Source organism: Lutra lutra, chromosome 2, assembly GCF_902655055.1.
Source record: "Lutra lutra chromosome 2, mLutLut1.2, whole genome shotgun sequence".
NCBI classification, from domain to species: Eukaryota; Metazoa; Chordata; class Mammalia; order Carnivora; family Mustelidae; genus Lutra; species Lutra lutra.
This window is the reverse complement of record NC_062279.1, coordinates 182198523-182212344: the sequence shown is the minus strand read 5'-3', so window position 1 is coordinate 182212344 and position 13822 is coordinate 182198523.

Here is a 13822-nt window from a genome sequence, read left to right as displayed (position 1 = left end):
GAATTCACCCATGTTGTATGTAGTTGTACATCAGCAGTTCTCTGTCCGTAGAGTCTTCTGTTGTATAATTACATCACAGACTAACTATCTGTTCTACTCTCGATGGATATTTGTGTTGTTTCTGGTTTTTGTCTACTAAGGTCGGTGCTGCTATGAACGTCATTCTCCATGTTCAATGGTGAAAATATGAGTGTATCTCTGTTATGTATACACTTAGGAGTGAAATTGCAGGGCAAAAAGTATGCGTATGTTCAGCTTTTGTAAATAGTGCCAAGCAGTGTTCTACGTGGACATTACTGAGGACATAACCAGTATCAGTGTGTGAACATTCCAGTTGTTTCATGTCCTCAGTAGTATTTGGAATTGTCTTGCTCATTACAATAGCCAAAGGATTTTTATGGGCAATGATGTCACATAATTACTTTCTTTTTTTTTTTTAAGATTTTATTTATTTGGCAGAGCGAGATCACAAGTAGGGAGAGAGGCAGGCAGAAAGAGAAGGGGAAGCAGGCTTCCTGCTGAGCAGAGAGGCTGATGTGGGCTCGATCCCAGGACCTCGAGATCATGACCTGAACTGAAGGCAGAGGCCCAACCCACTGAGCCACCCAGGCACCCCACATATTTACTTTTAAGTTGTTTGTTGTGTTGCAATGTAATCTCTGTCCTTCATTCTTTGCTGTCCACACAGCAGTAGGCTCCATGCACAACCCCAAATAAGTAGTATTTGAGAGGATTCAAGGGATTTGGGGTGACACAAAAGGAAAAATATTAAAGATGTAATGCAGAGAAGGGGAATCTGATAGAAGCAAGAACTTGGGGCGCCTGGGTGGCTCAGTGCGTTAAGCCTCTGCCTTCAGCTCGGGTCATGATCTCAGGGTCTTGGGATCGAGCCCCGCATTGAGCTCTCTGCTCATTGGGGAGCCTGCTTCCTCCTCTCTCTCTGCTTGACTCTCTGCCTAGTTATGATCTCTGTCTGTCAAATAAATAAATAAAATCTTTAAAAAAGAAAAAAATTTAAAAAAAAGAAGCAAGAACTTGGATCTGGAGATATTATGAAAGATCTGAGTTTCTCATTGTGTGTGGGATAAACACACACAAACACACACCACATGGCTATTTGTCCCTCTGATTTCTTTCCAGGGAGTGGGGGCCTTATTAAATGAAAGTTCTGATTTGATAAGAAATTTGATAGGCTTGGAGCACCTGGGTGGCTCAGTGGGTTAAACCCTCTACCTTCAGCTCAGGTCATGATCCCAGCGTCCTGGGATCGAGCCCCACATCGGACTCACTGCTTAGCAGGGAGCCTGCTTCCCCCCCCCCCCCACCGTCTCTGCCTGCCTCTCTGCCTACTTGTGATCTCTGTCTGTGAAATTAAAAAAAGAAAAAGAAATTTGATAGGTTTGACTAAATAAATTTAAGGGTAGGCATCAGAAATGGATGCATGGCTTGACATATGGAGAAACTGGAGATGGAGGGGAGAGGAGAGAAGCAGATAAAAGAACTGGAAGGAGGACGTTGCCTGATGGCAGTGGGAGACTTGGGGGAGCAGGAATATCTGCCATCTTGTGTTGTCCCATCCCTGTAACCCCAGCCATTCCTTAGAGTCAACTGGACTCATGAATGCTGAGCATGGTGTAATTTTCACATCTGGTTTTATGTGGTACAGGCAGCACCTGGGAAGAAGAAGAAGAAGAAACTGGGTGAGGGGGCAGAAGAAACTGTAAGCATATAAACCCCCAGGGAACTTGTCCCAATCTGGGGAAAAGCTTTTGTTATGTACAGGTGCAACTACAACTGCTACACTGAAGATTGAACTTGATTTTCAGGATGGAAACCCCTAACACCTGGTTACAAACACTTAACTTCAAGAGCAACCTGGATAACTGGGAGAATCAAGGAGTGCTTATCTGGGTGCTGGCCGCATTGGTGGGAAAATCCCACATACATGGTGTGGGATGCGGGAGAGAATGTGTAACAGAAGAGTATTAGCCAGTGACACATGGAGATAAGAAAAGTGCAGGCCAGGGTGGAGCCATGGCCCTGAGCCACACCCAGAGGAGAACTGCCCCAGTTCCATTGTGGAGAAGACTTGGGTGTTAAACAGGGAACCGCCTATATGCAGACACACATCCACACCTAGCCAGGGTAAATACACTGCCCAGTACTCCATGTAGAAAGTATAATATTATCTTTCTGAATCAAATTAAACCTGGTTTTGGGTCTCTCCTTTACTGTGGTTGGTAAGAGATGCCTTTTGGGAGAGATGATGTGCCTGACTCCCCAAGTTGGTGTGGGGATTCTGGAGGCCTATGTACTACACAGAGAAGGTGATGAGGGTTGAGTGGGAAGGGAGGGCTGTCCTGCCCCCATGTGTTCGGTGCCTCCTTCTCTTTCAGGTTGCAGCTGTACCTGGTCTTCTGCTTCCGTCAGACATACCAATTCCCCTCGTAGGAGTCCTCCCTGCTGATGTGGGCTCAGCCACAGAGAACGTCACCCCTGCTCCCTATAGGGCCACTGCCATTAGTGCTCAGCCTCCTTACAGATCCCCTGGCCCCTTCCCCATCCTCAGAGCTGCAGAGCTTGGGCTTTGACCGGTAGAGAATAAATGTTTTCACATTTGTTAAAATACTAAGGAAGACTTTATTCAAGATTACTGCAATAAGGGAGAGAGATGCATTTCAACTCCAAGTACAGCAAAGACAGGTGGGATGTATAGCCAGAGTGATGGGCCCAAGGATGAGGCCTAGTCAAGAAGGGGGCTCAGAGGAGCTTGACTAACGTTTGGTCAAGGAGCAACTCTTAGTCACCACCCATCACATCAGCTGCCAGTCTCAAGGAAGCCAGCCTCTCGGCCCCAGATCAACCCATTTCCTTACTTCGTTTCTAAGCTCTGGCCTCTATCTCCTCTCTTTTTGTTACATCCAGCATAATTGCCCTCATTGGGTCTAAACCTCTAAACCCAGGAAGTCTGGGTGTCCTTAGAAGCACATGTCTTTAGAATCACAATCCTGCCTCTTAATCTTCTTCTAAAGACAACAGCACTGAGGGTAAAGGTGGGGATGACAGGCTTTTCACGCTTCCTAAAGATCGGTCATGTGGTTTGGGCAAGGTGCAGACTTCCCAGGGTTTGTGCAAGGGGCAGACTCCCCAGCTGCCTCTAGAAAGTCTTTGTCCTTACTCTAGTTTTTCCAGACCAAATGTTCTTCCTCTAGTTCCAGGTTTCTCAGTCTTAGTGCTACCGATATTTTGGGCTGGTTAATTCTTTACTGTAGAAAGATATGCTGTACCCCGTTGGGTGTTCAGCATCATTGTCAGGCCTCTGCTCACTGACCTGGCAGAACATCCCTACCCCCCTAGTGAGGACGACAAAAAACAACTCAGGAACATTGACAGATGTTCCCTGGGGGACAGAATGGCCCTTAGTTAAGAACCACTGATCTAGTTACAAAAGCTTCTTGACCTGGAATTAAATTCAAGCCATAAACTTGAACTTAAAAAAAAAAAAATCACATCTTTATTTTCCCAGACCTTTAACTAAAATGTAACACTTCTTCGAATTCCAAATGTAGGCAAAACAAAACAATAAAATCCAGTTCTTTATATTAGCAGTTTTTGTGACTTTCTTACAATGTGGAAAGCTGTTATTTTCATATCATGTGAGAGCTGTTGCAGCTTTCTTAGGAGAGAATTTACATTCATCACTACTTCAAAGACATGAAGCTTTTAGAACTGTTGCTAGATCTTTTCGTTTAACTCAATGAATAAGACATACTACTGGGGCTCCTGGGTGCCTCATGTAGTCTCTGTCTCTTTCTGTCAAATAAATAAATAAAATCTTTTAAAAAAGACATATTACTAAGGCACACATATGTTTTAAAATATTTTTATAGCTTTTCCAATAAAATGGGTTACCTTATTAGCTGTATATATATGTATATATATATATTTTTTAAAGATTTTATTTATTTATTTGACAGACAGAGATCACAAGTAGGCAGAGAGGCAGGCAGAGAGAGAGGGTGAAACAGGCTCCCCGCTGAGCAGAGAGCCCCATTCGGGGCTTGATCCCAGGACCCTGGGATTATGACCTGAGCGGAAGGCAGAGGCTTAACCCACTGAGCCACCCAGGAGCCCCAGCTTCATATATTTTTATTTTATGCACTTAAAGACCTTATTCTGAGAAGGAGTATTAAAGGTTTCACCAGACTTCCAAAGTGAACTGTAGCACAAATAAATTAAGAACCTCTGTTTTGAACAGAGTTTCTGAACCTGGACCATAGGCCACTGGCCAGCTGCTTATCGTTGCTTAAACAGAAGCCCTGTGAGGATTTAGTTTGGCCATTGCTGTGGGCTGACTCCTCAATGTGCAAATCCATCCAGGCACTTTCTATCCTCAGAGCCATCTCTGTCCCCCCTCGCCAGATATTGCCAGTGTTGGTCCTCAGTACCGTTTTGCTTGACCTCTTTTTTGCTGGCCTTCTACTCCTCTGATGAGTGCAAAGGGGGCGTGATGAGTGGAGTCTCAACTGCCCCCATGTTTGGCAGCAGGGAGGGGGGCGCTGGAGAGCAACCAGCCCCTCCAACCTGCAAGGGGTCCATCTCCATATGAGCATTTCAGGCTCTCTTCTCCTCCAGAGCTCCCACACCTTGCTAGCTTGAGGGAGACAAGTGAACGAATCAAATCTCTCTGGAAGTCAAGATGTGTCCATTCTACTTCCAAAATAAGGGGTAGGGGGAAGCCCAATCCCCAAAAGACAGGGATTTTTGACCATCACCACCAGTAGGGAGGTGCTTTGGGCATCTAGCGTCTAGAGACCAGCTAAACATCATACAGTGCACAGAACTTTCCCTCACAAAGAATTATCCAGCCCCAAGTCAATAGTGCTGAGGTTGAATCAGCTGTTATTGGACCATATGACTGGTCCAGGGGTGCAGAAATTCACCATGTTGTCATAGTTCTAGCTCCCTTTCTTGGTCCTTAGTCTGCCTCCCCTCCCTCTCCTCTCTGCCCCCAGATGACAAGTGGCTGCTATAGCTACACACCTCACCTTGACACCTCATATCATCCAAAGGGAGAAAATATCTTTGTCCCTGCATTTATACCAGAGTCCCGACATTCTCTGTCACTGGATCAAAGACACATGCCTCCTTGAACATGTGTCTGCAGCTCGAGGCATGTAATGCTCTTATTGGCTTAGCCTTGGTCACATTTTCCCACAAGAGCCAGGGATGGACTCCATTGACCTGCCACCACTTGGAAATAAAAATTGTGAACTCTGGAGGGAGCCGGGCAGGGAAGCGGAAGTCACAGATCCTGGAATGATAATCAACAAATATCTGCTCTGCTCTTCCTCATTACTCCCTTGCTTTCCGGCCATTTAACACGTGGTCTACTATCTTTCTAGGAACCACTTGGAGCTGTTCAGCTATGATCCATGTTTCTTTAATGTAGATAAGCTCAAACATGATTAGTAAATTGGGGAATTTGTCTGTACTAAGTGCCAGTTGGCTGGGTTCAGTTTTCTCCAGCACTTCAATATTTTGAAATGATCTGGAGTAAGCTTTCTCACAATTAAAGAGAGAGCTTTAGCAATACATGAGGATCTCAAGAAGAAGCTGGAAAGCCCATGAAGATGCTTTCCTTTAGAGTAAGTGGGGGTGGGTTTGGTGACTTCTGTGTTAAGCCGTCTGGGAGGACTGAAAGTGTAGTGAAGAAGGTGCTTAGACTGGAGCAGTATGCCGCTTCCTTCTCACTGACCTCACTTCCTGCTACTCTGCCCTTCTCCTGTATGGCCCCTTGCACAGCCCCGCCCTGCTCATCTCAGGGGCGTTTGCACCTGCTGTTCCTGTTCCTGTTTCTGCTTCTACTGGGTATCTACCTGGCTTGCCTCCCCATGTCCTCCAGGTTCTTCTCAATGCTACTCTCTCTCGACGGCTTTCTCTAACCATCCTATTTAAAACGGTAACCCTACCATGGACATTTCCTGTCTCCCTTTTCTGAATAATTGTTCTCTATTGCTCTTAACACTATATAATAAATCACATATTTCTACTTATTTAATTAGTCTATTGTCTGTCCTCCTCCCCCTGCAACTGTAACAGTTGTGAAGTCAGGTATTTTTGTCTGTTTTGTTCTCTGCTGGATCTCCGGTCCTAGAAAAATGTACAGCACAGAATTAAGCTAAATAAATATTCATGGAATGACCCAGTGAAGAAAGAGTAGTTTGATTATCCAGAAGCTTCATCTCCCAGAGATGGAGGTCGGTCTGATAAGCAGCTCCCCTCTTGGGGTTCTGGACTAATCCATTGCTTTTCTATAACAGCCCCATAGTTGGTCTTAAGGGTTCACTTGCTTCAAGTTAGCACACTCTTTGCTTGATGACTTAAGGCCCAAGATCTGTAACAGAACAAATTTTCTTTCTTTGCAATTTGTAGACCGCTGGCCTTGGGAAATAAAGGACCAGAACATTCCGAGGTCACAGAGGCTAGCAAATCTGTTTAAGCCACCTCAACTTTCTGATGAGCCCAGCAGTCCTCCAGCAAAATGTTTTTCATTTTTCAGGACACAGAGATGACTTTACTGACCTCCTTTTGCCTATCCTTTTGCACCCTCCTTGCAGAAAGAACAAAACACTCTTGCACAATCTATGGATACCAGGACCCAGACCTTCAACCTCCAAGCACCAGGATAATTCTGGGAGCTGGCATGATCGAGCCAGTACGGGATCAAGAAATACTGCCGGGCCACTGTACTCCCTTACCTGATTGAATCCCTTTAAAATTCTCTGGGCTAGGCAGAAACCTCTGAGTTGGCTTTTGGATAAGAGTCGGCCTCCTCCCCAGATCGACTGTAATTATTATTTTTTTTTATTTTCAGCGTAACAGTATTCATTATTTTTGTACCACACCCAGTGCTCCATGCAGTCCGTGCCCTCTCTAATACCCACCACCTGGTTCCCCCAACCCCCCACCCCCCCCCCCCTCTTCAACCCTTCAGATTGTTTTTCAGAGTCCATAGTCTCTCATTGTTCACCTTCCCTTCCAATTTCCCCCCAAATCAAAACTTGTCTTTTGAGTACTGCCCTTTCCTGCCAACGGAAGCCAAACTTGGGTTTCCGGTAACATTTCCACACAACTGGTGGATTGTTTTCCCTTCTGGTTGTAGCGTATCACCTCAGGTCAGGTCTTCTTTTGTTTTTTCCAGAAGGACTTGACTTACCCATCATTTTCCGTATCTTCTTCTCCCTCCTTACGTGGAGAAAAAATACATCATGTTAGTGACTGGCAATCGGATTATTAGAAATAAAAGACACCTGAATACAGCTACAGAAAAATATAAATCCATATAGCTAGCTAAATATTAATATAGAAAGTTGATTATCCTTATGTCCACAGCAGGGATGGAAATTTCCTCACCCTATTGCCAGATGCAGACAACTCATAGCTACTTTATTTAGTCTGTACCTCTCCTACTTTCCTTCTGTTCCCCCCACATGCTGGGGATGCTGGGGAAAATGAAATTTCGCCTAATCTCGTAGGTACACCCATGAAAATATTCTTCGCAAGTGAATAGGGTGGACACTCAGATTTTGCCTTTCCTTCCTTCTGGTTCTGCCAAGGTAGTATCTGGGTAGAGAATGGGGAGGGGTGGCTTTCTCCATGGGTGATATTAAGAATATCTCACAACTGATTTGGCACAGGCACAGACCAATCAGAATGGGCACTGACTTCCGGTCATCAGCCCAGCCCTTCTGATGCAGACTGGCCCTCAGCCTCCGGAAGGTGACCTGGGGGTGGGGAGGTGAGCACAAGGATTGTTTGAATTGGAGCAGGGTCCCCTGGCACCTCTGGTCTCAACAATAGTTCTTACCAGCCTGCTAGCTGCTTGCCCTGCTGGCATTTGCAGACTCTGTTGGTGGCTGGGTGGGTTGGTCTCTCCCGACTTGGTCACTGCCCCGGAGCCCTCCCTGGCTGACCTGACCTTGGATCCTTGCTGCCACTGAGGGTCTCTCTCAGTCTCCACCACTTGCCTGTTGGCATCAGAGGCTGCCAGTCATCTTGCCTCTTAGATGGTCAGTGTCACCATAGTGTTTCTGGTTCTTTTTTCTTTTTTTTCAAGATTTTATTTATTTATTTGAGACAGAAAGAGTACAAGTAGGGAGAGGAGCAGAGGAAGTGGGCCAAGCAGGAGCCCAATGTGGGACTCGATCTCAGGACCCCTGGGTCATGACCTGAGCTGAAGTCAGATGCCCAATCAACTGAGCCATCCAGGTGTCTAGCATTTCCGGTTCTCTATTCAGTTGCTTCCTGAGTACCATCTTGAGCACATAGTGAAGCTTCTGGGTCCCATCCATAGCTCTTGGGGACTGAGAATAGCTTAGTAAATGTTCTTCACTTTTTCAGTGTTCTCTCTCTGTTCTTTTGAATCTTTGATCTATGTACAATGGCTTGGAGTCTTTGTTAAAATGCAGGTTCAGGAGGTCCCAAGTGGGACCTCAGGTTCTGCATTTTTAAAAGTTCCTAGCTGATGTCAAAGCCACAAGTCCTGGGATCATACCCTTCTTCCCAGGTGACATTTGCACACCCATACCTACAGGCTAGCAGGATTTGGAGAGAGGGAAATTGACTTACGGATAAGTAAAGATATAAACCCATTACCTATGGCAACAGGCCATTTCCTAGAACTGCTGTGGGTTTATCTTCCAAAAGTCAACTATGCCCCCTTTATTCTTCCTGTTATGCACGTGAAAGCACTCAGCTTTCAAGGCTGTCTTGAGTACACCGACACCAGCAAGTCTCACAAAATGAAATGCAGCCAGAAGCACATGAGAACTTCTGTTCCCAAATAAAAAGCCAAGACGCACCAGAAAGAAAACTTTTTTGCTTCTTCCTGTCGGGGGAATGGCTTTGAGACCCAAAGGTAGAGAGCCCATTTGCACCTCCATGGAAACAGGCATGAAGATGAGGGCCCCTAGCTAGGATGGCTCGGTAAAATAGAGGATGTCCAGTTAAATTTAAGTTTCAGATAAGTAAATAGATTTTTTTAGTCCAAGTGCTGCAATCACCTCTCCTGTTATGGTCAGCCCCAGAAATGGGTGGATACCCCATCCCATACAGAGTTCAGACATAGAGACCTTTGACACCATACACATACCAAGAAGGTATGAAAGGTTTCTGACTCACATAATGAGGGTTGCTGGGGACATCTGCTGGGATATCCCCAGCAGATCCAAAACTAGCTTGAGAGAGCAGGATGGGGCAACTCCCTTGGAGTTTCGGGGTGATGGGGAATGGGGCTGAGCTGAAGAGCTTGGCGGTACACAGTTTGAACTTGAAGCTGGCGCCAAGGGAGGGAGCAGCAGGCCTGTCTTATCAGCTTGCTCAGGTGTGGGAGGTTATAAAGAAAGGAGGAAGAGGGCTTGTATTTATACTTCATGTATAAATAGTGTAAGTATGACCCATGAAGTATTTGGAAATACAGGCGATTTCCTAGTAGTGCTGTGGGTTTATCTTCCAAAATCAACTATGCCCCCTTTATTCTTCCTGTTATGCACGTGAAAGCACTCAGCTTTCAAGGCTGTCTTGAGTACACCGACATATACATGAAGTATAATACTTCATGTGTCATACTTACACTAAATTTATTCGTCGTTTGTCTGAAATTCAAATTTAACTGCTCGCCTTGCATTTTGGTTGTTGTTCAATCTGGCAATCCTATCTAGGGAGCAGAAAGAAAAGCCTGGGTCCCTCCTAGGGTCATAAGGGCACCCGCTCCAACTCTGAATTGCCCACTTCCAGACTTCTTGTTGCATGAAACAAATGAGCCCCTATTGCTTTAAGCCTCTATAGGTCTGATGTTCAATTACCTGAAGCCAAGCCCGTTCCTAAATGATACATTTCTGCTGATTCTTCTCTTGGCAGTTTTGTACTGTGTACTTAGGTACAGATTATGTACTTTTATGGGAGATTGTTGAAATCTGCCTGAGACACTGAAAACAACCATAGAATATGTGTATATTTCAGCCCTTTTTAAAAAAACAGTGCTGAAATTGGGATGTGACTTAGACTAGGTGGCATCTTGGACTTAGATCTAAGTGATTCTCAGCCCTGGCTGCTTATTAAAACCATCTGGGGAGCTTTTAGCATATAGGAAAACGCTTGCCTGTGTCTACCCTCTGAAGTTTGATTTAATTGGCCTGGGGTTGGGCCCAGGCATGGTAATTTTTAAAAGCCTCCTCAGTGTAAGTAATTATGCAGGCCAGGGCCAAAAATCATGGTACTAGATAAAATACTTTATGTATGTGTAGGTATGTTTACTGTGAGTCAAGCCTTCTTATGAAGTTCTTTAAGAGGTGGAACAGTGAGAGAAACATGTCGCATCAATGCCCGATGACGAACGGCTATTCCACGGGCTGTCCCCTCGCTAACTGGGCATAGGCTTGGGCCAGCCTGCCCACCCTTTCACTGGGTTAGCCGCCAGGGTGGCTGTGTGCCATCAAGGCTAGGGAGAGTGAAGGAAACACTGAAAGCCCAAAACCCAGAGATGGGTGGCTCACAGCATCTCCTCACTCGATGTCAAGGCTGTCAGGTCTCTGGAGGAGAGTTTAAAGATGTAGAGAAAGGGGTGGGATTCTCCTCTGTATCTCTCCTCAGGGGAGGTGCACGACAGGGGGGATGTCCATGAAGCCTGAGGAAAGAGCTAGAAGTTCAAGTAGTTTAAGAAGGAGTTGGTTGCGGGGTGCCTGGGTGGCTCAGTGGGTTAAAGCCTCTGCCTTCGGCTCTGGTCATGATCCCAGGGTCCTGGGATCAAGCCCCGCATCGGGCTCTCTGCTCAGCAGGGAGCCTGCTTCCTCCTCTCTCTCTGCCTGCCTCTGTGCCTACTTGTGATCTCTGTCTGTCAAATAAATAAATAAAATCTTAAAAAAAAAAGAAGAAGAAGAAGAAGAAGGAATTGGTTGGTTGTTGTGGAGTCTGCCTGTTGACTGGGGGGAAATGAAAGTCCGCTGAGTTGACTTTGACTTGGAAGTCAACCTCCCTGGACTCGTCTCCTTGGGAATGAAATTGGACGTGTTTCTGCGTAAAGGTATTAGAGTTCATCCTTGATGTCTCTCGACCATTCTGGAGTTACGGCCTTTCAGAGCCACTGGACCCACAGATGTGTTTGGCTGAAGAGGCTGACCTTTATTCTGCTGGCCTGGAAATTCTTCCCATGCCGTGGAAGTAGATCAGGTGCCAGCCAGGGCCAGTCCACACCACCGCGCAGCACCACAAATAATGAACACTTGATCTCGTTTGACCAGTTCCTCCAGGCTTTTTATTTTTCTTCTGGCTGTGGACTAATCTTCAATCAGCAGGCCCCTTCCGGTAAGTGGACCTGCTCTGTGTAACTCGAACTGCGCTGAGTTCCTAAAGTCTGTCTGATTCTAAACCAGTTGGGTTCCCACAGTAAGACGACTTCATGGCGCTATGGACGGTGGTTCTCGTTTCTGCCCGTGTAAACTTGATCCGGCAGCTGCGTGTCTATCTCAATGCTTGCTAAAAAGATTGAATCACTGCATTACAAAATCCATACCCGGTGATCCTGAAATCAGGCTCCAAACTGGTAGAAAGCCTGGTCCTCTTTTTCTGTGCATGCAAGACTACTCAGAAGGAATTAAGTTCAAGTAAGGTAATGGGTAAATAAAACCTAATTCTACAGATAGGAATTCTTCTGTTTCCTAAGGCTTGCCCATTATAACCCAGCATTATAGTTCCATGAGTTAAGGAGAAAACAGATCTCTTTTACATAAATATATTTTATTTCAAATTCTCCTAGCAATATGGTGAGATGTTGATGAAGAAAACAAAGACCAAAGCTAACTGAGAGAGGGAGACCTCCTGAGTCAGAGGGTGATTTTGCACCTTCCTAGTCTATGAAGCAACCTGTTTTATTGGCCTTGGACTATGGATGTCCTTGAGTGTATTGTCTGGACTTTTGTTAGGTAGAATGATCTCACGGTGTCGCTCCATATCATTACCCAGGATCCATTCTAGGGGAGATCCAGAGGCTTTCTCCATAGAGCCTAGGGCCCTGGGTTGGCTTTCTATGGACTATGAGTCCCTGGAGAAGGCATTCGCAAAGCAGTCCATCACCCTTTCAGCCAGAGCGACTGGACTTTGTTTACTGGCAGTCAGGAGTTACTGGCTGGGTCACAGAGGCAGAAAATGGGAGGAAATCCTGGGGACATGCACTCAGAGCATGGCTTCTTTATGTCTACCACAAATCCTGTCCATCTGCTTCCCCCCAGTCAAGTAGTTGCAGGGGCCTACACATGGCTGGATGGGAGGGAGGTCCACATGGTCTTATGACTGCCCCAGGACAGAAAACCGGTGCAAGCACTTGTCTTCTGAAGGCTGGTAGAGCTTGGCCTCCAGAAGTTCTAATCTCCCCTCACTCATGGGGACAACTCTACATATAAAAACTAAAATGTCTTCTAACACAAAGTTCTTCTCCTCTACTAATGGCATTTATAGAGATTCATTTTTCCCTCAAGAAGAAAGGTTTTTCATGATTTGTGACTGAAGAGGTAAAGGATGGTTCAGGCTGCCATCTTTCTCAAAAGGCTTTTTGTGGCTTTTTGCAACCAATCAGAGCTTTCCGTTGGGAAGACTATGTCACTCGGTGTTAGTAATAAAATTTAAGACTCTTGGTAACTTATGCTTACCTCTTAGAGGTTTCCTATACACTGAAGCCAGGGTGCTGTAATGTTCGATGAACATTTAATGAACACTCCACTGAGATACACTATTTCTGCACACCACCAACTCCACCAAGCCCTCCTTAGAGATGCTGACATCTCTAAGTGGATTGAGTGGTTCCGGGTGTTGGCAGACTTGTGTCTTGGTCCTCACTCTAGCCCTAAGTAACTACCTGATTTAAGAAATTATGTATTATTTCTTTATCTATACAATGGTGGGAAAGAGAGGCCTAAAAGAGGACTTTTAGACCCCTAGACAATTCATTTCCATAGAAACAACTGAGGGGGTTGTACGCAAACATGAGCTCAAATAAAAATAAGGAAAATTGATAAGGTCATAGTGATGTGGTCAGTACATGAAGCAAAATGTTTTTTGTTTTTGCTTTTGTTTTTTTAAATGAACACTACCCCCAAGCTGGGGCTCAAACTCACGACTCAAAGATCATGGGCTGTATGGACTGAGCCAGCCAGGCACCCCATGAAATGACGATGTAGTTCCAGAGAGGCTAGAAGGAAATTCGCTGAGGGTTTGTAAATGTAAAGTTTAATGTCATGCAATGCTACCAAATATTTTTATGTTTTCTCTCTCTTCCTTTGCTTCTTCAATTTGCTGAGTCTGTAAATGGGAATTTAATATAATGCAATGCTACCAGGTATTTTTATAATGTCTTCTCATTTTAAATTCCTGAACTGAGAGATTTCATTACACTGACTGCTTTAAACACCTGTTTTGTGGGGCGCCTGGGTGGCTCAGTGGGTTAAGCCGCTGCCTTCGGCTCAGGTCATGATCTCAGGTCATGATCTCAGGGTCCTGGGATCGAGCCCCGCATCGGGCTCTCTGCTCAGCAGGGAGACTGCTTCCTCCTCTCTCTCTGCCTGCCTCTCTGCCTGCTTGTGATCTCTCTCTGTCAAATAAATAAATAAAATCTTTAAAAAAAAAAAAAAGAAAAAAAAACATCTGTTTTGTTCAATACAATCATTTAAAGATAAGACGCTTTTCTCCTACCTTTGGTTCAGGTGTCAAATCAGTTACATAGGAAATGGTTTTGTGGAGAAACTTCTTCCAAAAAACAGATTTCAATTTC